This window comes from Halichoerus grypus, chromosome 1 (genome assembly GCF_964656455.1).
Source record: "Halichoerus grypus chromosome 1, mHalGry1.hap1.1, whole genome shotgun sequence".
In the NCBI taxonomy this organism is placed as follows: Eukaryota; Metazoa; Chordata; class Mammalia; order Carnivora; family Phocidae; genus Halichoerus; species Halichoerus grypus.
Window position 1 is genome coordinate 95,098,713 of NC_135712.1, and position 25,755 is coordinate 95,124,467.

At 39.1% G+C, this 25,755-nt stretch overlaps 1 protein-coding gene across 2 annotated transcripts in view; it reads right to left on the reverse strand.

The window, feature by feature from the left end:
- Positions 1-25,755, reverse strand: part of LOC118548702 (uncharacterized) — a 627,159-nt gene that overhangs the window by 549,508 nt on the left and 51,896 nt on the right. For both annotated transcript variants that reach the window (XM_078069499.1, XM_078069492.1), the window contains exons 2-4: positions 20,167-20,294; positions 17,663-17,765; positions 16,151-16,255 (exon numbers count right to left, since the gene is read on the reverse strand). The gene's annotated coding sequence lies outside the window, so the exon portion shown is untranslated. The remainder of the gene's footprint in view (positions 1-16,150; positions 16,256-17,662; positions 17,766-20,166; positions 20,295-25,755) is intronic.

Genomic DNA, 25,755 nt, shown 5'->3' on the forward strand with positions numbered 1-25,755 from the left:
TACATGACTCAATGCTCACCATGATAAGCATAGTCACTATCACCATAAAACATTATTACAATATTTTTTTTAAAGATTTTATTTATTTATTTGAGAGAGAGAATGAGAAAGAGAGCATGAGAGGGGAGGGTCAAAGGGAGAAGGAGACTCCCTGCTGAGCAGGGAGCCCGATGCGGGACTCGATCCCGGGACTCCAGGATCATGACCTGAACCGAAGGCAGTCGCTTAACCAACTGAGCCACCCAGGCGCCCCAAACATTATTACAATATTATTGATTATATTCCCTATGTTGTACTTTTCATCTCCATGATTTATTTTATAACTGGAAGCTGGTACCTTTTAATCCCCTTCATCTATTTCACCCATTCCCACACCCACCTTCCCTCTGGTAACCACCAGTTTATTCTCTGTATTTAAGAGTCTGGTTTTTTGTTTGTTTTGTTTTTTATATTCTACATGTAAGTTAAATCTTATGGTATTTGTCTTTTTCTGTCCGACTTATTTCACATAGCATACTCTCCTCTAGGTCTACCCATGCTGTAGCAAATGGCAAGATCTCATTTTTTATGGTTGAATAATATTCCATTGTACAGGTACACCACTCTTTTTTATCCATTCATCTATCAATGGACACTTGGGTTGCTTCCATATCTTGGCTGTTAGAAATAATTCTGCAATAAACATACAGGTGCATACATATTTTGAATTAGTGTTTTTATTTTCTTTTGCTAAATACCCAGTAGTGGAATTACTGGATCATATGGTATTTCTATTTTTCATTTTTTAAAGGAAGCTTCACACTGTTTTCCATAGTGGCTGCACCAAATTACAGTCCCACCAACAGTGCACAAAGGTTCCCTTTTCTCCACATCCTTGCCAACACTACTATTTCTTGTATTTCTATACTAGCCATTCTGACTTGTGCAAGATGATATTTCATTGCAGTTTTGACTTGCATTTCCCTGATGATGGGTGATGTTGAGCACCTTTTGTCTGTATGTCTTCTTTGGAGAAGTGTCTACTCAGGTCTTCTGCCCATTTTTAATCAGATTGTTTGGTTTTGGGTGCAAAGTTGTAGAAGTTCTTTATATATTTTTTATATTATCCACTTACTGGATAAATGATTTGCCAGTATCTTCTCCCATTCAGTAGGTTGCCTTTTAGTTTTGTTGATTGCTTCCTTCAATGCGCAAAAGCCTTTTATTTTGATGTAGTCCCAATAGCTTATTTTTGCTTTTGTTTCCCTTGTCTCAGGAGACATATCCAAAAATATGTTACTAATGGCAATGTCCAAGAGATTACTACCTATGTTTTCTTTCAGGAGTTTTAAGTTTTCAGGTCTCACATTTAAATCTTCAAGCCATTTTAAGTTTATTTTTGTATGTGGCATAAGTGGTCTAGCTTCATTCTTTTGCATGTAGCTGTCCAGTTTTCCCACTGTATATTGAAGAGACTGTCTTTTTCCCATTATATATTCTTGTCTCCTTTGTCATAGATTAACTGACCATATGGGTATTGGTTTATCTCTGGGCTTTCCATCCTCTTCCATTCATCTGTGTGTCTACTGTTGTACCAGTATCAGACTGTTTTTTATTACTATAGCTCTGTAGTATATCTTGAAATCTGAGATTGAGATACCTCCATGTAGCTGTATCTTTTTTTTCCTTTTTTTTATTATGTTACGTTAATCACCATACATTACATCATTAGTTTTTGATGTAGTGTTCCATGATTCATTGTTTGTGTATAACACCCAGTGCTCCATGCAGTACGTGCCCTCTTTAATACCCATCACCAGGCTAACCCATCCCCCCACCCCCCTCCCCTCTAGAACCCTCAGTTTGTTTCTCAGAGTCCATAGTCTCTCATGGTTCATCTCCCCCTCCGATTTCCTCCCCTTCATTTTTCCCTTCCTGCTATCTTCTTTTTTTTTTTTTTTCTAACATATAATGTATTATTTGTTTCAGAGGTACCTGTAGCTGTATCTTTAAAACACACTTTATGGGGGGGGGAAGATGGCGGAGGAGTAGGGACCCTATTTCAACTGGTCCCTGGAATTGAGCTGGATATCTACCAGATCACTCTGAGCACCCACAAAACCAGCCTGAGATGTAAGAAGATCTGGATCTCTACAAACAGAATATCACAGGCGGTTGGTTTTGAGGTACAAAGCGGGAAACCCTGATTCCTTGGGCAGATATCGGAGGATAAACGGCAGCAGGAGGGTGCCTGGCCGTGGGGATCCTACACCCCCGGTGAGTGACAGCCTCGCGTGCTGCGGACGGGGCACAGACTCACAGACCGGTAGCGGCGGGGAAAGGACTTTAGGGCAGCCCCTGGGGTGGAAACCTGGAGCGGCAGGGTCGCGCCTGAGAACTGCAGCCCCCGGGACGGAAACCTGGAGCGGCGGGTCCCATGCATGAACTGGGAGCGGCTGGCGGTTTTAGAAGCATAAAGGGCAGAGACGTGCCCTGACCTGGAGGCAGGACTGGGAGCGCTGCGGAGGGGCGCACAACCCAGGACGCTGCAGTTTATAGCAGCACGGACAGAAACGGAGACGGTGTGGCCTGGAGAGCTAACTGAAGAATAGACTGAGGTCTCTCTGCTCTGAGGCAGAGGGTTGGAAACGGTCTCTTCTGCTCTGACTCGCGGAAGAGACGCGGAAAGCCGCCAGGGAAAGCCGCCAGAGAACAAAGCCCCAAAAACTGATTCCCGCTGAGCCCATCCCCCGCCACAGGAGCGCAGGGCAACTCCACCCGAACAGGGTTGCCTGAGTAACAGCGCGGCAGGCCCCTCCCGCAGAAGACAGGCTGGGAAAACAAGAGGCCAGCAACCCTAAGGTCCCAAGAAAACAGGTGCATCTTGCTTGGGTTCTGGTCAATAATTTGGACTCTATACATTCCCTCAAACACCCATCAAAGAATGACTAGGAGGAGGAGCCCCCAAAATAGAAAAGACTCAGAGATTATGACTTATGCTGCAGATTTACAAATAGTTGCAGATATAACCAAGATGTCGGAGATGGAATTCAGGCTAGCAAATGTGAAGACAATGCCTAGAATGGAGAAATCAATTAATGGGAACATAGAGTCTCTAAGGGCAGAAATAAAAGGTGAATTGGCAGGACTTAAAAATGCTATCAATGAGATCCAATCCAATCTAGATAATCTAACACCTAGGGTAACTGAGGCAGAAAAGAGAATAAGCGACCTGGAAGACAATACAATAGATAAAAAGGGAAAAGAGGAGGCCAGGGAAAAACAACTCAGAATCCATGAAAATAGAATCAGAGAAATAAGTGACACGATGAAGCATTCCAATGTCAGAATAATTAGAATCCCGGAGGGAGTGGAGAGAGAGAGAGGACTAGAAGATGTATTTGAGCAAATTGTAGCTGAGAACTTCCCTAATCTGGGGAATGAAACAAACATTCGAGTCCTAGAGGCAGAGAGGACCCCTCCTAAGATCAAGGAAAACAGGTCAACACCCCGGCATGTAATAGTAAAACTTGCAAATCTTAGAACCAAGGAAACCATCTTAAGGGCAGTTAGGGGGAAGAGATTCCTTACATACAGAGGGAGGAACATCAGAATAACGTCAGACCTATCCACAGAGACCTGGCAAGCCAGAAAGGCCTGGCAAGACATATTCAGGGTACTAAATGAGAAGAACATGCAGCCAAGAATACTTTATCCGGCAAGGCTTTCATTTAGAATGGATGGAGAGATGCAGAGCTTCCACGACCAGCAGAAACTGAAAGACTATGTGACCACTAAGCTGGCCCTGCAAGAAATATTAAGGGAGGTTCTATAAAAGGAGAAAGACCCCAAGAGTGATCTACAACAGAAATTTACAGGGACAATCTATAAAAACAATGTCTTCACAGGCAACATGATGACAATTAATTCATATCTTTCAATAATCACTCTCAACATGAATGGCCTAAACGCTCCCATAAAATGGCACAGGGTTGCAGATTGGATAAAAAGACAGGACACATCCATATGCTGTCTACAAGAGACTCATTTTGAACCTAAAGATACATCCAGACTGAAAGTGAAGGGATGGAGATCCATCTTCATGCCAGCGGACTTCAAAAGAAAGCTGGGGTAGCAATTCTTATACCAGACAAATTAGATTTTAAACTAAAGTCTGTAATAAGAGACACAGAAGGACACTATATCATTCTTAAAGGGTCTATCCAACAAGAAGATCTAACAATTGTAAATATCTATGCCCCCAACATGGGAGCAGCCATCTACATAAGCCAACTGTTAACCAAAATAAAGAGTCATATTGATAACAATACATTAATTGTAGGAGACCTCAATACTCCACTCTCAGCAATGGACAGATCATCTAAGCAGAAAATTAACAAAGAAACAAGAGCTTTGAATGATAAATTAGACCAGATGGACCTCATAGATATTTACAGAACATTCCACCCTAAAACAACAGAATACTCATTCTTCTCGAGTGCGCATGGAACTTTCTCCAGAATAGACCATATACTGGGTCACAAATCAGGTCTCAACTGATACCAAAAGACTGAGATTATTCCCTGCATATTCTCAGACCACAATGCTTTAAAACTGGAACTCAATCACAAGAAAGAATTTGGCAGAAATTCAAACACTTGGAAGCTAAAGACCACTCTGCTCAAGAATGTTTCGGTCAACCAAGAAATCAAAGGAGAACTTAAACAATTCATGGAAATCAATGAGAATGAAAACACATCAGTCCAAAACCTATGGGATACTGCAAAGGCGGTCCTAAGTGGGAAATACATAGCCATCCAAGCCTCACCCAAAAAAATAGAAAAATCCTGAATTCACCAACTAACTCTACACCTTAAAGAACTAGAGAAAAGGCAACAAACGACGCCTAAGCCATGCATTAGAAGAGAAATAACTAAAATTAGAGCAGGAATCAAAGAATTAGAAACCAGAAACACAGTAGATCAGATCAACGAAACTAGAAGTTGGTTCTTTGAAAGAATTAATAAGATCGATAAACCACTGGCCAGACTTATCCAAAAGAAAAGAGAAAGGACCCAAATTAATAAAATTATGAATGAAAGAGGAGAGATCATGACTAACACCAAGGAAATAGAAACAATTATTAGAAATTATTACCGACAACTATATGCCAATAAACTAAGCAATCTGGATGAAATGGAGGCCTTCCTGGAAACCTATAAACTGCCAAGACTGAAACAGGAAGAAATTGACAACCTGAATAGGCCAATAACCAGTAACGAGATTGAAGCAGTGATGAAAAACCTCCCAAAAAACAAGAGTCCAGGGCCTGATGGATTCCCTGGGGAATTCTACCAAACATTCAAAGAAGAAATAATACCTATTCTACTGAAACTGTTCCAAAAAATAGAAACAGAAGGAAAACTTCCAAACTCATTCTATGAGGCCAGCATTACCTTAATCCCCAAACCAGGCAAAGACCCCATCAAAAAGGAGAATTTCAGACCGATATCCCTGATGAATATGGATTCCAAAATCCTCAACAAAATCCTAGCTAATAGGATCCAACAATACATTAAAAGGATCATCCACCACGACCAAGTGGGATTTATCCCCGGCATGCAAGGGTGATTCAACATTCGCAAATCAATCAATGTGATAGAACACATTAATACGAGGAGGGAGAAGAACCATATGGTCCTCTCAATTGATGCAGAAAAAGCATTTGACAAAATACAACATCCTTTCCTGATTAAAACTCTCCAGAGTATAGGGATAGAGGGAACATTCCTCAAGTTCATAAAATCCATCTATGAAAAACCCACAGCGAATATCATCCTCAATGGGGAAAAGCTGAGAGCCTTTCCCTTAAGATCAGGAACACGTCAAGGATGCCCACTCTCGCCACTCTTGTTCAACATAGTACTAGAAGTCCTAGCAACAGCAATCAGACAACAAAAAGAAATAAAAGGTATTCAAATTGGCAAAGAAGAAGTAAAACTCTCTCTTTTCACAGACGACATGATACTTTATGTAGAAAACCCAAAAGACTCCACCCCCAAATTACTAGAACTCATCCAGCAATTCAGTAATGATGTGGCAGGATACAAAATCAATGCACAGAAATCAGTTGCTTTCTTATACACTAACAATGCAACTGTAGAAAGAGAAATTAGAGAAATGATTCCATTTACAATAGCACCAAAAACCATAAGATACCTCGGAATAAACCTAACCAAAGAGGTAAAGGATCTATACTCTAGGAACTACAGAACACTCATGAAAGAAATTGAAGAAGACACAAAAAGATGGAAAAATATTCCCTGCTCATGGATCGGAAGAATAAACATTGTTAAAATGTCTATGCTACCCAGAGCAATCTTTACCTTCAATGCCATCCCGATCAAAATTCCAATGACATTTTTCAAAGCGCTGGAACAAACAATCCTAAAATTTGTATGGAACCAGAAAAGACCCCGAATCGCCAAGGAAATGTTGAAAAAGAAAAACAAAGCTGGGGGCATCACGTTGCCCGATTTCAAGCTATATTACAAAGCTGTGATCACCAAGAGAGTATGGTACTGGCACAAAAACAGACATATAGACCAATGGAACAGAATAGAGAACCCAGATATGGACCCTCAACTCTATGGTCAAATAATCTCTGACAAAGCAGGAAAAAACATGCAATGGAAAAAAGACAGTCTCTTCAATAAATGGTGCTGGGAAAATTGGACAGCCACATGCAGAAGAATGAAACTCGACCATTCTCTAACATCATTCACAAAGATAAACTCAAAGTGGATGAAAGACCTCAATGTGAGACAGGAATCCATCAAAATCCTAGAAGAAAACATAGGCAGTAACCTCTTTGACATCAGCCACAGCAACTTCTTTCAAGATACATCTCCAAAAGCTAGTGAAACAAAAGCAAAAATGAACTTTTGGGACTTCATCAAGATAAAAAGCTTCTGCCCAGCAAAGGAAACAGTCCTAACAAAACAAAGAGGCAACCCACAGAATGGGAGAAGATATTTGCAAATGACACTACAGATAAAGGGCTGGTATCCAAGATCTAGAAAGAACTTCTCAAACTCAACACCCAAAAAACAAATAATCAAGTCAAAAAGTGGGCAGAAGATATGAAAAGACACTTCTCTGAAGAAGACATACAAATGGCTAACAGACACATGAAAAAATGTTCATCATCATTAGCCATCAGGGAAATCCAAATCAAAACCACACTCAGATACCACCTTACACTAGTTAGAATGGCAAAATGGACAGGGAAAGAAACAACAAATGTTGGAGAGGTTGTGGGGAAAGGGGAACCCTCTTACACTGTTGGTGGGAATGCAAGCTGGTACAGCCACTTTGGAAAACAGTGTGGAGGTTCCTCAAAAAGTTAAAACTAGAGCTACCCTATGACCCAGCAATTGCACTCCTGGGTATTTACCCCAAAGACACAGATGTAGTGAAAAGAAGGGCCATATGCACCCCAATGTTCATAGCAGCAATGTCCGCAATAGCCAAACTGTGGAAAGAGCCAAGATGCCCTTCAACAGATGAATGGATAAAGAAGATGTGGTCCATATATACAATGGAATATTACTCAGCCATCAGAAAGGATGAATACCCAACTTTTACATCAACATGGATGGGACTGGAGGAGATTATGCTAAGTGAAATAAGTCAAGCAGAGAAAGTCAATTATCATATGGTTTCACTTATTTGTGGAACATAAGGAATAACATGGAGGACATTAGGAGAAGGAAGGGAAAAATGGGCGGGGGGAATTGGAGGGAGAGATGAACCATGAGAGACTATGGACCTGAGAAACAAACAGGGTTTTAGAGGGGAGCAGGGAGAGGGGATTGGTTAGCCCGGTGATGGGTATTAAGGAGGGCACGTACTGCATGGAGCACTGGGTGTTATACGCAAACAATGGATCGTGGATCACCACATCAAAAACCAATGATGTATTGTATGGTGACTAACATAACATAATAAAATAAATAAATAAATAAATAAATAAATAAATAAATAAATAAATAAAATAAAACACATTTTACAGGGGCACCTGGGTGGCTCAGTTGTTAAGCGTCTGCCTTCAGCTCAGGTCATGATCCCAGGGTCCTGGGATTGAGCCCCGCATCGGGCTCCCTGCTCCACGGGAAGCCTGCTTCTCCCTCTCCCACTCCCCCTGCTTGTGTTCCCTCTCTCACTGTGTCTCTCTCTGTCAAATAAATAAATAAAATCTTTAAAAAAAACCACTTTACATATGAAATGCCCCTCTTAAAATCTTCAGTGGCATTACATATCTGAGGGGTTGTGATCCAAACTATTTAGCTTGGCAATAATGAGTGGCATAGCATTAATCTACAGTTTTATTTGTCAAAATTCCCAAGTCCAACTCCCCATCATGACCTCATTCTTATGCCCCTGTTAATGTGTTTCTGAGAACACTGTTCATCATATTATAATGATTTGTTTTCCTGTCTCTGTAACTGGAATATAAGCTTTTCAATAGTAGAGCTACATATTTCTTACACAGGTCAGAAACAGTTAATCGATACATATGTGTATAATGAGCAAAACTTTAAATGAAGAGAATCATTAAGCTCACACTTTTTGTAGGAAGACTGTTTACTCAGCATACTGACCAAGTTTAAACACTAAAAAGTATAAATCCCTTTTAGAAATATGACATCAACTACATTTTTCATAGACAAGAAAATGTGTACACTTTAAAGAAACAGCATTGCCCAGTGGTTGAAAGGACAAACTGGAGAGCTAGACTGCTTGAGTCCACACCCTGGCTCCATCATTTACTACATGTATGATCTCAGCTAAGTATCCTAAGTATCTTGACCACACCTTACCTACAGGGGGTGTCATCTCTAACAGGGGACTACTCATGGCACTCACCTTACAGGATTGTTGTATTAAATGAGCCAACATGCATAAAACACTTAGGACAACATCTAGCATGGATCATATAAGCCTCAATGGTATAGGTTATTCTCCTCTAAGGTTGTCATATTCGCAATATCAGGCCATTCTCATGCAGCCTTTTTTAAATTACATCTTATGTTTACTAACACTGGCCATGCAAAGCATAACTGGAAGGGTGTGTTAGTAAAAGCACTTTTAAAGTTGCTGTTTTCAAATCAGTGCCAGGGCAGTAAATTTTCTGCATGGATTCCAAAGAGTAGAATGCCCCTTTAGTAGGCTCACAAGATGTCAGACAGTTATTGCTTCACTTTCCTCATAAATGGTCTACCCGTCCCTTCACTGCACTTGTCCCAATTCCTGTCAATACTGCCATATCTTTCTGCCAAGTTATGTAAAGCAGGATGCAGTCACCTTAATACGAACTTGCTAGAACCTTTTTGAGGGCTTAAGGCTCTAATGCAATGCATCTTTATGTGGCAAACAAAATGACACTTGATTTTATACTGTCAGCTCATGCTAAGAACACATACCAATTTATCTCCATAATATAACGTGCTCCATTTCATATGATTGCCTAACAATTCTCATTTAGGACTGCAGATTAATAAGTGTGTTCAATTAATGATTTTGCATTTTTTCCAAATTAAATCTCCTTCCCACACTAATTTTATAATTCAATTAAAATAAGCCATCAAGTTTTCTTAGCATGATTTGCTCTTTATAAACCCCCTGCCATTTTGTCTCCATTGTCATTGTTTTAGTAGGCCTACTGCTGAAATGAAGCTGTGGATAAAAAGAAAATGTTTTCTAAACTTCCTATATTACTTTGCCAGGGCTGCTGTAACAAAGTACCACAAACTGAGAGGCTTAAGCCTCGGAATTTTATTGTCTCACAGTTCTGGAAGCTAGAATTCTGAGATCAAGTTGTCAGCAGGATTGCTTCCTTTTGAGGGCTGTAAGAAAAACTCTTTCCCCTGCCCCTCTTCTAGCTTCTAGTAGTTTACTAGCAGTCATCGGCTTTTCTTTACTTGTAGATGCACCAGCCTCATCATCTTCCCATGATATTCTTCCTATGTGCATACCTCTGTGCCCAAATTTCCCCTTTTTATGAGGACACCAGTCATATTGGATTAGGGGACGGCCATATTCCAGTACAATCGTACCTTAACTAATTACATCTGCAACATCCGTATTTCCAAATAAAGTCATTCTGAACTACTGGGGGTTAGGATTGCAACATATGAATTGGCAGGGGACACATATACCAACCTACACCACTTCCCAGATTCAAAATGCTCTTGTAGACAAGTCATTTTGAAAATCCATTGTTCCAGGGCACCTGGGTGGCTCAGTTAGTTAAGCGACTGCCTTTGGCTCAGGTCATGATCCTGAAGTCCCAGGATCAAGTCCCACATTGGACTCCCTGCTCAGTGGGGAGTCTGCTTCTCCCTCTGACCCTCCCCCCTCTCAGGTGCTCTCTCTCTCTCTCTAATTCTCTCTCTCTCAAATAAATAAATAAGATCTTTAAAAAAAAAAGAAAAGAAAATCCTTTGGTCCAAACTCCTATTCACATAGAACAAACATATCATGCAGAGAGCTCACTGGACTCCTTGAGAAAAATACTGGTTCACTCTAAATCATACCTATGACCCAACACCTAAGGTTTGCTCAGATTTCCCATAAGATAGGAAGCAAAGCAGCAATAGGACCCTTTTCCTTTTCACCTTGTGCACTTCCTCTAAAAATTCTCAGAGAATTTGGGCACCTGGGTGGCTCAGTCAGTTAAACGTCTGACTCTTGATTTCAGCTCAGGTCATGATCTCAGGGTTGTGAGATCAAGCCCTGCGTCAGGCTCTGCACTAGGTGTGGAGCCTGCTTAAGATTGTCTCTCTCCCTGTCCCTCTGCCCCTCCCTGTTCCTTCTCAAACAACAACAACAACAACAACAACAACAACAACAAAAAAAACAAAACAAAACTCAGAGAGTTTGCAGTCAACCAAAGGAAGTAATGCTTGGATAACGTTTTCCAAATTACAGATCTCATGCATTATCCCATGGGACTCTCACAAAGAACAACCTAGCAGACAGGGCATTACGTCAAGTATTTTTATAAAGGGACCATGACTTGAAAGTTAAGCTTACAGGCTCTGAAGCCAGAACACATGGATATGGATCCCTTATCTCCTTCTTCCCAGTTGTTTGAACTTGGACAAGTTGGTATCCCTCCGTCAGGTACAAAAATGGGGCAAATAAGAGTACTCACTTCATCAACTTGTAATGATTAATAATTTAATCCATATAAATTGTTTAGAATGGTGTCTGGTATATGAAAGGTGTTCAGGAAAATGTGAGCTATTATTTTACAAATGATGACATTAAGGCTCAGGGATACAAAATGACTTCTTCAAGAAAAGAAGACAGTGATGAGACCCAACCTCAACCCCAGAACTTCTGTGGGCCTTCCATGTCACCAGACAGCATTCCAGCAACACTTCCTCTTTAAAGTGCATAAACATCACACTTTGAAGTAATGGAGACATTGGGAACTCTGATATAGGAGTAGAGAAACACCGAATACTGTTGTATGCCCAAGAAATCCCAAATGCTCGGGGTACTTGGGTGGCTCAATCAGTTAAGCATCTGACTCTTGATTTTGGCTCAGGTCATGATCTCGGGGTCCTGAGGATCCAGCCCCACACTGGGCTCCATGCCCAGCAGGGAGTCTGCTTGAGATTCTCTCTCTCCCTCTTCCTCTGCCCCTCCCCACTCCTTGTGCACATGTGCTCTCTCTTTTTCTCTCTCACTCTCTCCCTCCCTCAAAAACAAATAAATAAATCTTAAAAAAAAAAAAAGAAAGAAAGAAAGAAAAGAAATCCCAACTGCTGGCCTGCCTGTTCAGAACCTAAATTTAGGGAAGGAAAAGTCCCTGCAGAACCCCATCAGTTAGCCACTTGTGCAGACAGTTCTGAAATAGCTGGTTTGGCTAGACCAAGAAAAACTAAGGAACTGCTGCCCTAAACCTAAACAAAGCCCATGTTTTGCCACATCCCACACACATCTCTTATTGCAGCCAAGAGAACTACTTGTATTATTATTATTATTTCTTAAATTTGTTGTGCTTTTCATGTCTCTGGGAAATATTCCATATCCTATGTCCAATTTCATATTACTGTTCTGTTTATCTTTAAGAATCAGTTGTATTTTATATTTTCAACTCTTCTGAGAAAACGTCCCTCATTGTCTGGCATGATATAGATGGACCCTCCCCCTGTCTTCTTTTAGGACAGAATCATACTCCATCATAGCACTTGTGAGTTACATTATAATCCCTGATTTCCTGGTCTCTATTCCCCACCACACTAAGGATACCATATTTGTTTTGGTATCTGCAATATCTTACACAGAACATGGTATATAAATATTTACTAATTGGAAGATTGACTAGAAGAATTAATTATTTCATTAATTAATATATGAATAAAAGAGACAAGAAGAGCTCAGAGTCCTACCATCCAACCATTAGGCACATTATAATTTAACTTGACTTCTGACCAGAGACAGGGAAGATGGAATAAGTGATGAGGAGAAAAGGTGTGACTTTGTGTGTGATATTAATCAGTAAATGAAGCTCCAAGTTGTTCTTCCTGGATCCATAGAATTAAAAAAAGAGAGAAAATTCCACCACCATCTATCTAGCCTGATTTGCATGTGTTCAAATCTTCAAAGTATTTCCTTTGATTCCTTTAATCAAAGCTTTTTTAGAAAGCTCTTCATTACTTCCTAATTGTCCAAATTCATTTTCTTCATTTTTCCTTATTAGAGGCAGATTTTTCAAATGAGTTAAGTAGATCAGTAATTTTAGAATTATTATTAACTTCAAGCATTTCTCTCAGTTATTAGCATGTCCCTTCTCTCTCCAGGACTAGATTACTTTCTCCATTTTTAATAGGCCATCTGGTTCATTTTCTAGACTTTTTTTTCCCCATACATCTCTACTAAAGTCAACATTACCCTATCCTAAGACCAATCCATGCTTACAATAACCCTGATCCTAGAAACTTTAATTTATCATATCTCTGGTTTGGGATGAAGATACAAGTGATTCCCTATTTTGTTAACATGTCAAAAAATAAGTAAATAATTAGCATTTGTCTAGATTTTAATGCATCCCAACCAAATAAGTTGGTAAAGTCATTACCATGGCCCACAAAACATTTTATAAATAATTTAAATGAATATTTTGATCCTTAAATATATTAAAATAAAAAATACACATATTCGTTGACCCTAACAATCCCATTTCTGGAAATCTGTATCACAGAAATAAAAGCACCAATTATTGTGCCAAAACTTGGAAACAAAATGAATGGCCATCAACAAACAGGTGGTTGAAAATGTATGGTACCTCTATACCATGAAATGTTATTTAGTTGTTTGTATATGAGAATATGAGTGCAGAGAAAGATACAAAAGAAGATTCAACAGGTTGTTACTGGGGAGGAGAGAAGAAGCTGGAAGGGAAGAGGGAGAAGAAAGGAGAAGGTAAAAAAAAAAAAAGAGGGGCATTCGTGGCAAACAGTATATAGGATATAATCTCCTTTATGTAAAATTGCATATATGTGTATGAATATTAATAAATAAACATAAAAGAATGACTTGAGGGCAATAAGACTGCATTTTTACTTTATTGTATATATGGTAATGTTTTATAATTTGATATTTTTCAAAATTTGAATTAATTTTTTATCATTTGAATTGTTTATATAATTTGAAAACATTAAAGTTCTTTTCATTGTGATATATATACTATATATAGAGAGAAAGACTAGTGTCAAGCAGACGAAGGATTATGTATTCAACCAACAGAACGCAAATCCAGCTGAATAAGAGATAGGTTATAGTCAGTACCACCAGACTATATTCAACCTGTTTGATAGGGTATATATCCTATCAACTATATTCCTTTAAAAAAATTCTTTGCTGATTTTCATGTTTAATCCACTTCAAGACTCAGTTAATGTCATTCCTTCTTAATTGGGGTCTCCATTTGTTTACCCACATATTTGATTTCTTAGGAAGTTTTCAAAATTCCTCCATGAAACCCTTTTACATTCACATACTTTGTGATACCTCATTTTGCTGGATAATTGTGATACCATGTAGGAGATATCTGAACTCTTACTTCAGGTGGTATGTCCCTCAGAATTCATCATTTTTCTTTTTAAATTCAACACAGCAGTTCTACAGTGAGAGAAGAAACGTGTCAAAATCTAAAGATAAACACAATTGGACAATAATGCCAAAAAATGAAATGCAGACTTTGCAAAGGTATTTTGTATGGTTGGTCTCTCATGACTTCCAGAACTTTTTGGTATATCAACAAACATGTGGGAAAAAAATACACTGATTCTGCCTACATTTAAGATAATCTAGTATTCTCATCAACCCAAAATTGAAAAATAAAAAAATCTAACTTGAATTTCAGAAAGCATTTTAATTACTTTGGTATATAAAAGTTAAGAGATTAAAATATCAAAATATCCAAGTACTGATGTAGAAAACAAACAATAAATTAACCCAGGTGTAATTTCTAAGTCATTATCATTACCATATGTCTCTTTAATTACCTTTCTCCTCAGGGACTTGATGTTTTATAAGATTTGTTCTGCCAAAACGAATTAATAAAGTAATAATGAATTATTTTCTTTAATTCTTAATGAATCGATGACATGGGCAATTAGCTCATCACAGCTATTGATCAAGATGAGGAAACCGGCATTACAGATGTTATTGAAACAATTTATTTAAAGGAAAATAACTTGTTATCATGTATCAATGTATAATTTCTGTTAGCTTCTGAAAACTGATGAGAACAGTTGAAGATATACAGTAGAGCTCGAAGAGTACACTAACCCTTGTTTCAGAATCAATGTTCCATAGTGAAAGAATAAATTGGGGTTGAAAATCAGCTTCATGTTAATTCACAAATTTGTTGAAAAAAGAAGAAAAGAAAAAGAAAAGCAAACAGCCCAGAAAAGAGTATCAGGATTCATTTGCAAGAATAGCTTCAAGGTGACCCATGGAAAACGTGAGCCCTAACCTATGCCAAGAGAAGAGACAAATGGGTACCAGTGATGAGTTCTCAGCCACCTTCCAATTTCATTCATGAAGATTCAAGTGATGGATAAGAGAAGGCAAACTAACCAGCAAGAGATAATGACTACAATATTTTTGTTAGATTTTTACACCTATTTCTTTAACTTCTTTTTTTTTTTTTTTTAAGATTTTATTTATTTATTTGAGAGAGAGAGCACATGAGAGGGGGGAGGGTCAGAGGGAGAAGCAGACTCCCTGCTGAGCAGGGAGCCCGATGCGGGACTCGATCCCAGGACTCCAGGATCATGACCTGAGCCGAAGGCAGTCGCTTAACCAACTGAGCCACCCAGGCGCCCCTATTTCTTTAACTTCTATAAGATAGATTTTATTTTGTTTTTTTCTTCCCTGAAAAGATAAATGCAGATGCAGTCACATTCTCTGAAGACTAGAATCAGATGATCAAGTCAAAACAAATCCTTTTGAAAGCACCCAATCTCATGGCAGATGCAGTAAAAGATAGATCATTGGCCATTTTGAAAATTTCCTGTACAAGAAATATTTCAAATGCACATGTCCAAAATTGACAGCTGATAGAGCTCTAACCTTGAAAATTAGGTTACCAAGTTTTGATACTTTGAGAATCAAGCAAGTTGGGTTTTTTGTATTGTTTTGTTTTTAATAAAGGGCACAAAAGTAGTAAACATCGCATCACATTGAATTTGTGCTAATCCCCACTTTGTTCATCCACAAACCACAGACACCTCATAGAAAAATACTGTACAGGCACTTTCAAACCATTGCTCTGTTAAAGATTTAACACCTAAGGTCAGAATGAGGTTTTCTTATTAAGCTGCCATTTCCTTTACAAAACAGACTATTTTGTACTTACTGCCACCCTTTGAACTCTTATAGTGAATAATTAAAACTAAACTGCAAAGCATATTTTGTGATGCTGAGTACACTGTAGGTTGTAGGTTTTTGCTTCGTGGCTCATTTTAAATGCTCACCCTTCCCTGGAGGGATAACCCTGCCATTAGTCCGAATCGACAAAATTGGCTGCCTCCTAAAAGCAAAGCAGACAGCTCCAAATCATAATAAAATAGTCTTGTTGGCGACTCACCATATTGACAGTGGGGGCCTTGGAAACCCTCTGAACACTGGCACCGCTGGGCCTCATTGTCTGAGCACCTCCTTCCACTGAAACATGTCCCCACTGCAGGAACAGCTAAAACGAGTGTAGACAAGGAGTATGAGAGAACGAATGGAGTTGAAGGAGAAAAAGAAAATCCTCATTAGTAAGTCGCTAAAGTAAATACAATCTAGAAATTCCCACCAGCCCCTCCAAGGCAAGATCACACAATGTTTTCATCATAAGTTAAAGCCTTGCTGTTTAAAGCCATGTAGAACTCTGTACGTAGTATCATCCACACCTCCTAGAAGCTCATACAAATGCAGAATCTCAGATGCTACCCCAGACCTATGGAATCAGAATCCACATTTTAACTGGATACTTGGTGATTTGTATTCACTTTCAAGTTTGAGTAGCATTAGTCTAAAGAAATGCCATGGATAAGATGATCATGTGGCCAAAACAATCTAAAAGCCAAGTGAGAAATACTAATACTTACCAGAGCAAAGGACTGTGACAGGTGTCATCTATAATATAAAGCAGTCATCTCAGTCGTTAATTTCCAGGAGTTTCTAGCATAGTTGCGATGACATTGTGGGCAGATGTTTTCACTGAGCTTAACTCAGCCAGCTGCAGTGGCCTCACAGAGCATGCAAATACACCTGACCCTTGGTGCACCATTCAACACTAAGCCTGCTTAACATGGGAAGCCTGCGGCAACTTCACTAAGATATTTCAAGAGCAGAAAGCACAGTGGGGGAGGAAGCAGGATGCCTACAAACTCCCTAGGGTACAGGATAGCAGGAGAGATGGATGGTGGTGCTGTGGCGCTGCATTGATTGCAACACACTGAAGCATTTTAAGTGACTTCGCAATAACCATAAACACATAGGGAAGGGAGTAGCTACACAGAGCCATTTCTCCTGGCAGGAATGAACTACATAATGCCACTAGTGCGGCTGCTTGAGTGCTGTCAAACATACTCCAAAGGTTCTGGAATACCCTCACCAGAGGTTTGCAAAAGGACTGCACACCTCATCTTAAAAAGTAAACTGCCTCCAGAGTTCTGCAATTAATCATGACAAGCACAAGTTGAGAAATCCCATTTAGATTTAGTACAGTGATTTCCCTCCAGACTTTTGAAATCAACTGTGGATTACAAATTTGATGATATGGAAAGGGGCAAACAGAAAAGGGAGATAAAAGTCAAGGTGTAACCTGTCTGGCTTTAAATAAACTGTCTTTTAAATAAAGAGACATAATATAAAGCAACAGTTCTATGGGTTCTGAGTTCTGACCTATCATTAGGAATGCTTAACAGAAAAGCTTTTTGTGCATTTTTTGCACATGTCAAGTGTGAATTTTCAGTCCAAAGGGTTGTTCTGAATCTGTGGTGACTCTAAAGATGCCTAAAACTTGACAGACATGGTATGATTGAAACCCCAAACAGGGAAACCATTACTTCTCATGACAGAGTGTTGGACAGGAAGAATGAAAACTTACAGCATGGCCAGCCAGGTTCATGGTCCCACCGGCTCCGACCAGGGCAGTGCTTGTAGATGGGCTGCACGCTGTGCGCTTGTCTGTAGAAGGTGTAGTTCCGGATCTTGTGAAATACAGGAATCTAGCTCAGTAATGCTTCCTCTTAAGGCAAAGCTGCTATCTTGAGACTATTAAAACATTTTCCCACCAACCCAAACCCAGCCCTTTATATATACACACAAATACATTATTTGTTTATACTATATGTGTGTGTACGCAACAAGATTATATAACTAAGATTCAAAATAGGTATAGGGTTAATGAAAATCAAAAAAGATCCCATGCCTTGTGGTATAAACTATCCGAAGGTCACTCAAGCTATCAAGAATGAAATCCAAAATTATGAAGAGAATAATGAAATCCTGAAGATAATAAGGTACATACTTTTCAACTGAACATGGAAGTCCCCTCAGATATTGGTCCCAGTATAGTATGCTTTCTTAGTAGTGGTGACATCACCCGTAAAGGGATGACAGTTGGTTCTTGGGTGGGAGGGGTGAAAAAAAATCTTAGCTAATACAACGGTTTTTGGTCCTATAAAGGAGCACAGTATACAAATAAAAGTATATCTGTGGTATTAAAACTCACGGGGGAAGGGGACAATCACTAAAATAAAAAAAATAAAAATAAAAGAGTTTACAAAAGCTCCTTAAGACGGCAATAATGAACACAAAGTTAAAAAGATTACACTCTTCAGTACTGACCTCTCAATAAACCAAAATACCAAATATCTCTAAACAGGCTAATTTTCTTCCCATCAAATCTATGTGATATATATTCTTTATCCCCAAAGTATTAACCTATTTTCTTCCCTTCACATACCTCTCCTCATATCCCAGCCCAAGTGATCATTATTCAAGGCCAACTCCAAGTTCCACTCCCTCCAATCTTCCTTTCCCCAACATGACAATGTCTTTCTCCTCTCCCAAAAATGGAACTTACTAGACATGCCATTTTTTGACAGAACTATTCACCATCTTGAAGTGTAACCTCATTTTTTTATATGTGCATGCCTGCAATAGGGATATAAGTACAGGTTTGTATACATATATACAAACAAGAGGGATATTAGTTTGGCGAAAATGCCAAACCTCTCTGAATACTGCCTCACCTCCAAACCCAGTGTCATAAATATTTACTGAACAACAACAACAACAACAACAAAAACATAGAAAACTACTAAGCTCTTGAGAATAAAAATATAAAACATGTTTTACTTATTTGTGTTTGTTTTCCCAAGTCTAAATGTCTATGTGGTGGCAGACTTTCTTTGGTTCAATCTAATATCAGCAATGATTAAACCCCATGGGGGAGAACAGAAAGTCTAAATGAAAAGCCATTTTCAAAAACAAGTACTCTAAGGAACAAACATACTGAGTACCTACTGTGTACCAAGCATGGTGCCACATATATTAAATATGTTTTCAGTTAATCCTCATAGTTCCATGCATGGTATTATTTTTGTAATTTTACAGACTAAGGCACAAAGAAATGTAAGAACTTTGCCTAGGGCCAAACAGCTAGTAAGAACCAGGGGAAGTTTTCTGATTTAAACTTAAAGTTCCTGAGTGCAGACCAAAAAAAAAAAAAAAAAAAAAAAAAGACTATCTGAAGGTTAAACACACACACACTATATATATGTACATATTCACAATTATAGTCTTATTTTATTTAGTCCTATATTACCAGTGTTCTGCTATTTCTATACAGTGACAAATCCAGGTATTTATAAATGTCCCCAACTTTCCTTGACAATAGTAATAATAATGATAGTGATAGAGATGACGTGATAAATTCATTAACCTTAAACCATATTTTTTAACTTTAAATATCTTCAATTCAGACCCAGTTGATTCATTTACATAAAACTTAATCCATGAGCAACTATTTGCACTAAGAGGCACTCAGATGTTTTGTAGAACTATTATAACACTTTGATTTAAAAAAGTCCGTATGAAGGCTTGACTCAGAAAGCACTGTACTGGCTTTTTCTCTCTTCTTCCAGCCTGCTGAGCTAATCCTAATTCAAAGGCCATAATAAAGTTAAAGAAGCTCTAGGTTTCAAAGTGTTACCAGAGAACCAAGGGCAGGTCAGAGAGTGGTTCACAACCTAGGATGCCCTGGATCCAAGTCGTGCTAAATTTAGCAAACCAACACAATATTCCTTGTTTCTCAGTCCTCTGATCTTCAGCTTTCAACAGTCTCTCATGTCATGAGGTAAAATTAGTGGCATCTAACCCAAAATAACTCACACATAAATGAGGCCTAAAGTAAAGTAATGATATATCTTGTCTCTGAAGGAAAGTATATAATAACTCTGAAAGTTCCTGGTGGGTATATTTTATGCTAATTTACTTCATTATATAATTATTTTCTAAAACTTACTGGATGAAAACTTTAGATGCAGTTGAACCTTTAGGTTTTGATTTTTAGTAATCAAAAGGAAATAGTGGAAGCACCCTTACCTTCTTTCATCACCCACATATCCTCTGAGGCCGGCACAGCCCTGCCTCCAGATCTGACAGTGAACACCTGCACACACAGGTGTGGGAGTTTCACCACATTCAACTGCTGTTCTTCACAAACATTTGGCCTTGGGAAAAAAAAAAAAAGAGTAGTAATGTGATAAAAGTAGCTTGTTTCTTTGTGTTTTATACATGAATCATTTATTCTTCCATTTTCCACAAAAGCTGGTGGTGACTTACATAAATACATAAAGTAAGAGAGAAAAATACAGTCAATATAAAAAAAAAATTAGGCCCAGGAAAAAGAATAATCAGAATAAATTTTAAAAACAAGGAGACATTTAGAAGATAAATATAAATGTCATAAGCTACCTTATGCTTAGAAAAACTGAGCTGTGAATTAAGTTCTGAGCTCCTTGGAAGCTAAAATTAAAAAAAGAAACAATTGCATGATTCTTTTTTCTTTTTTTTTTAAGATTCTATTTATACATTTGGGAGAGGAAAGAGAGAGCACAAGCAGGGGGAGCAACAGAGGGAGAGGGAGAAGTAGACTCCTTGATGAGCAGGGAGTCCGATGCTTGATCCCGGGACTCCAGGATCATGACCTGAGCCAAAGGCAGAAGCTTAACTGACTGAGCCACCCAGGCGCCCCCAATTGTACGATTCTTAACATCCATGAAGAAAAGGCAATCCAATTTATCAAAAGAAGTTAAATGTTTCCAGGAAATTATTTCTGAACTATATTTTCCATCAGCATATGTAGTTCAGTTTCACACATAATGCTTGTTTAAGCACAAATGTTTTTCAACTGGCACTATTATATTAATATTTCCTCACAGAAAGTTTATATAAATTTACAGGATTTTAAACACATTAATTTTTAAATGTGTGGAGCTAGATAACACTGACAGCATGGAATGTCAGAGTTAAAAAAAATTTTTTTAAGATTTTATTTACTTATTTGAGAGAGAGGAAAGAGAACACACACATGTGGGAGTGCACAGAGGGAGGGAAGGGGAAAGGAACAGAATCTTAAGCAGACTCCGCAGAGCATGGAGCCCAACTCGGAGCTCAATCTCACAATCCTGAGATCATGACCTGAGCCAAAACCAAGAATGAGTCGCTTAACCAACTGAGCACCCAGGCACCCCTAAGATCTTTTTTAATTTGAGGAATGCTTTACTTAGTGATGAATGATTTACTACTCCATATCAACTGTTTTATACCTGAAAACAATACCAACTATAAAAGCAAGTTGTCCCAACCACACTAATACTTTTCATGCATTCAAAGTCATCTGAATTCCATGTGCTGACCTCACTGGGGTCAGGCTTTGATGTTCTTGCATTCAGAAAACTCACCATCTAGCTAAGTCTCCATGCTCATAATCTGCTGAAAATCAAAATGATCTCTGATTCAGGAGTTCTAGTCAGCCCCTAGCTAATGCTGGGAACGTGTCCAGCAGCACAATAATGATACTGATAAGCACATCTAACAGTTCTGCCCACCCTGGAATCAGTTATCCCACCCTGTACAGCTGCGGTCTCTTTCTGGTATCACTTCTTTCTGTGGTTCTAACCAAATCTCACCATCTGACTTCACTTATAGCCCAATTCTCACTTCCAGAGATATTTCTAAAAGGGGACTGTTTGAACTATTAACTTCACCTACATTGAACAAAATTCATGAGCTTGCATAGTTCATTTTAATGCTTTAAGTAAATACTGTACTAAAGCAATAAATGTAAAAACTGCACATAAGTCGGGTATCCATAATGTCATCAAGAATTGGGTAGTGGCCTAAAGAAAATCTTACTTTTCAAAAATTCCATATCAGATATTCTGCCTATACCTACATCTTTATGTGGGCTTTCATGACTCCCAACCAGCTCTGGTTAGAATGAGCTCACCATGCCTTTGTTTTTTCATAGTTTGAAATCTTATACCTTATCCAGCCTTGAATTCCATTCCATAACCTACCCTTCATCTATTATCCATCTATCCACCCACTCACCCATCCATCCATCCATCCATCCATCCATCCATCCAACAAATACTACGTGTGCCAGAAGCATTGCCCCACACAAGGATTTGAGTATCAGTAGTTATTTGGGAGATGCAGAAAACACTGGTAAGGAAGTAGTGAAGTGAGACAGGGAAAAAGAGTTAGCCAATAAAAAAAAAAAAAAAAGCATTATGGAGCCAGCCAATGCTTCAGATAACCAGAGCCCCAAATGGGTGACAGAGCTTGGGCATTTATATACTAATTCCTATCAGTGATTATTTAAAGGCTATTTCCTCTACCATTTTAGGTGGAAGCTCAGGTAGGCAAAATCAGCTTCCAGAAGCCAAAGTAAGTCTTCAGGCAAAGAAATGCAAATGCTGGCATTTGGAGACCTGCCAAGTGTGCGGTAGTAAAGGGGAGGGGACATGGGTGCTGCACTGATGGTTTCAGCTGCAGGTGGTACAGAAAGAAAGTCCATATTCACTTTGCGTTGATACGATTGAAATAGAGAAGAGAGAGAAAGTAAAAGCACCTGAATAAATACAAAATGTGAAGTGCTAAGCTGGAAGCGATCAGGGAGCTGAAATACAGATGGGGAAGCTTACTAACATTCATTAATTAGGAAAAGCCTCACTGAGGAGGTGACATTGTGACCTGAAAGGATGAAGAGAAGCCAGTCATCGAAGAGCCCCCAGGTGCCATTCAGTCAGAAGAAACAGAACGAGCAGAGGCTCTAAAGGTGAAAAGGTTTGGCCTCCAGAGGATCTGAAAGAAGGCCAAATTGGCTCAAATGAGGAGAGGCTTGGTAGGGTAGACAGGGCCTTTCAGGCTGAAAAGTTTTTATTTTTTCCTCAGGACCTTGGAAGCCACAAAGCGGTTTTAGAATTCTGATTTCTAGCCTCCTTTCTCACAGCCAGGATCTGGGGTACCAACTATCGTTCCCCTCCTTGACAGGGGCTTAGGCTGTGTCTGCTCCCAGGCAATGTAAGTGACAGCCCAGCCCAATCCAGCCCAGCCCCAAATCCCAGGAATCTGCCACACTCCCCTCAGGGTCTTCCTGATCCCTACAAAGAAATAAGTCCTCCAGAGAAATCTGTACTTTCAGAGAAACCCAAAGCCAGCAGCACCAGTGAACGTGGAAAGGCACAGAAAACATTTTATGCATCACAAGGAAATTGCATTTGACTAAATAAAGTTTCCAGGAAACTATCTGCAATCCAGATTGTCACCAAGAAATTTTTCTGATAACATCATAAGAAATGTTAATGTGACTTCAGAACTTCACATTATATCACTGAACCATAGTTAACAAGCAGAATAGTTTTGGTTAAGATGAGTTTTTATTTCAGGTTAACTCATGCTGGGGACTGTTTTAGTAAAACAGTATCGTTCTTGACTCCCAAGTACATGTAGCTAAGTACAGTCAGCCACTTGGTTATCCTGCAGGTGTCCCCAGTTTAAAAAAAAAAAAAATTAATCTTTCTTATCTATGAAAGCTATAAATGCTACTGGTAAAAAAGCCTCAACAATGGATAAATATATAAGGTCAAAAGTGCCCCCAAGATGCTCCCGGATACAACCACTGCTAACAATCTGATGTATTCATACACAATACTTTTTAGGAGTGCACAAACATTTTTGCATAAATGGGATTACATTTACTTACTATTGTTTAAATTGTGCAGCAAGTATTTTTTTAAGTTAGCAAATAACATGGTATGATTTTTTTTTCATTTTGAAAAATATAGAATTACTTTAACCCTTTTGTTTTTTTCCAGTATATGGACTTATCAGAATAATATATCAGAATTAATTTAACCAACATCGTGTTGATAGACATTTAACTGTTTGTAATAGTTTGTAACTATAAATAACTCGGATGTCAGCCCCCTTATGTAAAGAACCGAATTACAGATTTTTTTCTTCTTAGATTTTTTTATGAAATATTAGTTTCCCCTGTGTCCTCTTAGCTCTTTTTTTAGCCTTTCTCCTATATGTGTTACACTCTCTCAAGCATCAGGTTATCAGACTATTTTGAAGCATGAGGCACCAGAAGTTGATTGGAAGCTATGAATGATAGGAAGGGCTTGTAATTGCTGGGCTCACCAGCAGGTGATTAGGGGTGAATTTTTTTTTTTTTTTTTTGAGAAGCTCTTAGATGTCAATGTATAAAAATCTGATTTCTAGAGCCATTTTTTTTCCAGAAAAGTATCCGAATCTCCTGCCTGGGAAAGCAGACAATTGTGGCTGAGTGGGAGTTGAGCAGGGCTATCTGTGCAGCCCTGCAATTTGGAGGAGGGGGCCTGGGGATTTCAACAACTTTACGTACAGTCTTTCATATAACTCTCTGCATCCTGCCCCACACATCTCCCCTGTGCATTCCTTGCCTTCACTCTAAATGCTAAATGTTGAACCTCTCCAGGGTTGCATGTGAAGGGACCAACAACCAGCCAGAATGGTACAAAGATTACATCAAACTGAAAATATCTGAGCTACAGAGAAAGAATGGAACCTTATCTGAACTTTCCCTGTGCAACTCAAGCAGAGATTTAAAAGAGTCATCTGCTACCTCCATCCCATCCCACAAACACCACTCCAGGGAAGTCTCCAGTCAGGGAGACTGAGCTTGGGCACTGGGACATTTCAAAGCAAATTTATGTAAACAAACCACATCAGAACCTTCCATCCTTTGAAGCCCTAACCCCTTGTCCTTTATTAAGTTGGTATAAAAATCCTTATCCCTAGCTGTTCAGAGAGCTACTCCCTACAGAATACTCCTACATGTATGAGTAATAAATTTTTCTCCTATTAACCTTTCTGTTGTCAGTTAATTTGCAGGCCCTCAAACACTTGACCTAAGTTGGTAGAGGAAAAGATTTTCCTCCCAGTAGTTTCTGCAGCAAGGATGGGATGGCTTTTGGGATCTCTGACCAAGCTGGACAAAGTAAGCTTTCTTACCAGTCAGATCCCAGGTCTCTGTTTGGGGTCCAGTTGGGCAAAGGTGGTAAGAGCCTCTCATCTTTTCAAAAAGGAATTTTCCAAAATTTAGTTTTACAGGAGAAAACATTTTGGTTAAAACTAATCTAGTTCTCTGGGTATTGGGACTCTTGGTTTGGATCTCCCAGGATAGCCATTGTGTTCTGTTTGTCACTGTCTTTTGTGCTACTGTTTTGTGTTGTGCCATCTAAAAATGTTGCTTGTCATAAGAAGGAGAATCATAGGATAGAACACAGGTGTAGGTCCCATAAGCCTGTTATTCAAGCCAGCCTCACACAGACTGGTGACTTTGCAGTTCTCACCAGACTAATGTCTGCTTGGGACAAATTTAGTTGGTCACCAATAAAACCAGATGTGTTTCTCCTTCAGTCTCACTTTTGTGTCCTGAGAGCTTGGCTTGGAACCAGAGAGGGCACACTCTCTGATTTTCTGCCTGCCAGTGGGTACAAATTGTCAGGTCTGTGCTCAGAGGTGGCCAGCCATTAGGTTGGGGCCTGAGATAGGATGTGCACAAGCAAAATTCTCTGCCAACCATTGCCATGTCTTGGGAAGGCCATCTAGGTCTAAATCCTAAAGGGTCTCAGACCG